General features: G+C 39.3%; 1 pseudogene; it reads left to right on the top strand.

The window, feature by feature from the left end:
* The first annotated feature begins 3,076 nt into the window (after positions 1-3,076).
* On the top strand, positions 3,077-3,686 carry LOC115838738 (COMM domain-containing protein 2 pseudogene; annotated as a pseudogene).
* The last annotated feature ends 355 nt before the right edge of the window (positions 3,687-4,041 follow it).

Genomic DNA, 4,041 nt, shown 5'->3' with positions numbered 1-4,041 from the left:
TAAGTTAGAATTCTTGATATTTCCCTCCGCCAGTATCCCCAGCTCAGTAAAGGCCACAACTACACAGAGAACTAGGAGTCATTTTTTGGGTTTTCCATGTTCCTCATTCCCCTATTACTTTTCTTCATCCCCTTTTCCTTTCTTCATCACACTCCTGGACATCTAGCTGGAGAAAACTGTAATTAAAAAAATATATATATATACATATATATATAATATATATATGTGTGTGTATATATATATATACATATATACATATATAAATGAATCACTTTGCTGTACACCTGAAGCTAACACAACTTTGTACATCAACTATACTTCAATAAAAAATAAAGAGTAGATTTTATTGTGTGTGAATATGCCACAATAAATCTGAATTTTTAAAATATGTCCAAAAAAATGTAAAAAATGCTCCAACCTTAGTGATTGTCTGTATTTGGCTGATGCAGACCTCTGGTCTTTGTGAACAGCTGTATCGCTAGGGAATTTGTTAAAAACAGTCAATGGCAATTGTTTAACATCACAGTTGCCTGTGGTGGCGATATCAGTTGAAGCTAACAAGGGACTGACAGCCAAAAATCTTTAAAGGAAAAATTGTGGAATGAGCTGTCCATAGGGGAATTTTAAAAGCTATGACGGGGACTTCCCTCGTGGCACAGTGGTTAAGAATCCGCCTGCCAATGCAGGGGACACGGGTTCAATCTCTGGTCCAGGAAGATCCCACATGCCATGGAGCAACTAAGCCCGTGTGCCACCACAGCTACTGAGCCTGTGCTCTAGAGCCCGCGAGCCACAATACTGAGCCCGTGTGCCACACTGCTAAAGGCCGCATGCCTAGAGCCTGTGCTCTGCAACAAGAGAAGCCACCGCAATGAGAAGCCTGTGCACCATAACTAAGAGTAGCCCCTGCTCACCACAACTAGAGAAAGTGTGCGCACAGCAATGAAATCCCAATGCAGCCAATAAATAAATAATAAATTTATTTTAAAAAAAAAAAAAAGCTATGACATATTCCTGGGAATCTAGAAGGCCATGCATATGTGAAGGGCAGTACACATGCCCAGGAAAGACATGAGAAGACCCCAATCACACATCTGTCTGACCCTGATGATCTGCACAATCAGTAAGTGAAGGCTAAGGCAGAGTTGTCAACTGCCTGTTGGAGTGTTGACAGAATGCCCCAACAAACACACAGAACCTCTGGTGAAGGCTGAGAGACATCTTATTTCAAGGCATTTAAGGAAATCTCTGTCCAGTCATTAGTTGAACACTAAGCTAACCAAATAGAGACTTCAGCGGCCCCACACAACAAAGAATACAGACTTCACAGAATTAATTCTGAAATGTCACTAAGTGAACAGCAACAATGAGAAACTCTGGGAGGAGAGTAGTATCTGATTTCCAGAGTTGTTACACATCTTATTTTAAATGTTCAGTTTTCCAGAAAATTATAATATATGCAAAGAAACAGGAAAGTACAGCTCATATACAAGAAAAAAAGAAGTTAATACAGACTGTCCCTGAGGAATCTCAGACGTGGGTCTTACTGGATAAATACCTTAAAGCAGCTACTATAAAAAGTTCAAAGAAATAAAAGAAGCTGTGTAAAAAGTAAAGTATAAAAGTGATATTTCCAAAATAAAGAATATCCATATAGAGGTAGAAATTAATTTAAAAAATAAAAATTCTGGAGTTGAAAAATAAAATAAATGAATAATTCACTAGAGGAGCTCAAGAGCATATTTCAGCCAGCAAAAGAAATAATCAGCAAACCTGAAGATACATCAATTGAGATTAACTATTTTGAGGAACAGAAAGGAAAAAGAATGAAGAAAAATGAACAGAGCCTCAGAATCTTGTAGGAAACATCAAACCTACCAAAATGGGAATCCTAGAAGGAGAGGAGAAAGAGAAAGGGGAAGGAAGAATATTTGAATAAACAATAGCCAAAATCTCAAATTTGGTGAAAACCATTAATCTACATATTCAAGATGCTCAACGAATCCAAGCAGGAAAACCTCAAAGAGATATACACCTAAATATATCGTAGTGAAACTGTTGAAAGACAAAGAGAAAATTTTGAAAGTAGCAAGAGAAAAACAACCAATCATGTTCTAGGGATCTTCAGTAATAATTAAAACTGATTTCTCTTCAGAATTTTGGAGGCCAGAAAGCAGTGAGATGACATATTCAAAGTGCCAAAACAAAGACCATCTACTAGGAATTCTATAACCAGAAAATTATCCTTCAGTAACAAAGGAGAAATTAAGTAATTCTCAGAAAAATAAAAACAGAGAATGTATTACTAGCAGACCTGCCCTACAAGAAATACTAAAAGAAGTCCTTCAGGCTGAAATAAAAGGACACTAGACAGTAAACTGAATTCACAAGATTTAGAGAGCACCAGTAATGGTAACTACATAGTTACCATTTACATAGATAAATATTATATAAAAGAAAGTATAAATGTATTTTTGTTTGTAACTCTCTTTTTCTATTATCTGATTTTAAAAACTGCATAAAGCAATAATTATAAAACTATTGATGCACTTATAATGTGTAAACATGTAACTTGTATGGCAATAATAGCATGAAGAAGGGGGAAGGAATTTCATTTATTTGAGCGTTTTTTCACATACTATTGAAAATTAGTTGGTATTAATCTGAACTAAATTGTTTTAAGTTAAGATGCCAGGGCAGGGCTTCCCTGGTGGCGCAGTGGTTGAGAATCTGCCTGCCAATGCAGGGGACACGGGTTCGTGCCCTGGTCTGGGAAGATCCCACATGCCGCGGAGCAACTAGGCCCATGAGCCACTACTGAGGCAGCACGTCTGGAGCCTGTGCTCCGCAACGAGAGAGGCCGCGACAGTGAGAGGCCCACGCACCGCAACGAAGAGTGGCCCCTGCTCACCACAACTAGAGAAAGCCCTTGCACAGAAACGAAGACCCAACACAGCCAAAAATAAATTAATTAATCAATCAGTTAATTAATTAATTAATTAAAAAAATAAGATGCCAGGGCAACCACTAAGACTAACTTAAAAAAAATAAGGATGAAATCGGCCGCCCGGTGAAGATGCCACTGGTCCTGTCAGAGGAGCAAAAGGAGCACCTGGCCTTCCTGCCTCAAGTGGACAGCACGGTGGTCTCTGAGTTTGGGCGAATTGTGGTGGAGTTCCCGAGGTGAGGCTCGAACCCCAAGATCTACAAAGGCGCTGCGAGAAAGCTCTGTGTGAGTAGTGACACTGTCCAACATGGTGTGGAAGTATTAATATACCTCCTCACTGAAAGTTCAAAGCTTATGATTTCTGAACTGGATTTCCAAGACTGTTTTTGTTCTGTGATTCTCTGAAGAATTGAACAAACTGTTACTTCAGCTTTTTCTGGACAACAGAAAGGAGATCAGAACTATCCTGAGTGAATCAGCACCAGACCTCCCCAGTTACCACAGCCCTTGAATGGCGACTAGATGTACAGCTTGCAAGCAGAAGCCTCAGGCAACAGATTAAACCAACAGTGACTATAAAGCTACACCTTAATAGAATGGAGGTCATAACACCCAAGTTCTGCAGACACACCCAGCCACACTGCTCCATTTGGTTCAGCAATTGGAGCAAGCCTTGAAGGAGATGAAAACAGACCACCGTAGGAGAGCTGTGCGCAATATCAAGGAGTCCCAGTTTTAAGGTTTTCTTCCCTTTGAATCGCTTGTGAATTGATGATATATAGCAGTTACTTTTCAAAATTCTTTTGATAGTGATAAATACATAGAGATTTCATAAAATTTCTTTTCCTATGTCAAGAAATTGAGGTCATGATCAAAGGCTAAGTAAAGTTCCTTTCCTGGTGCTAAATGTCTTCAGCTTCTTGACAATTAAGATGTATTTTGGGGATCCCCTGGTGACCCAGTGGTTAGGACTCAGCACTTTCACTGCGATGGCTGGGGTTCAGTCCCTGGTTGGGGAACCGAGATCCTGCAAGCCTCGCAGCCTGGCCAAAAAAAAAAAGATGTATTTTCTATTTTAAATGTGTAAATAGGAT

This window comes from Globicephala melas, chromosome 3 (assembly GCF_963455315.2).
Source record: "Globicephala melas chromosome 3, mGloMel1.2, whole genome shotgun sequence".
NCBI classification, from domain to species: domain Eukaryota; kingdom Metazoa; phylum Chordata; class Mammalia; order Artiodactyla; family Delphinidae; genus Globicephala; species Globicephala melas.
This window is presented reverse-complemented; position numbering and strand designations above follow the sequence as displayed.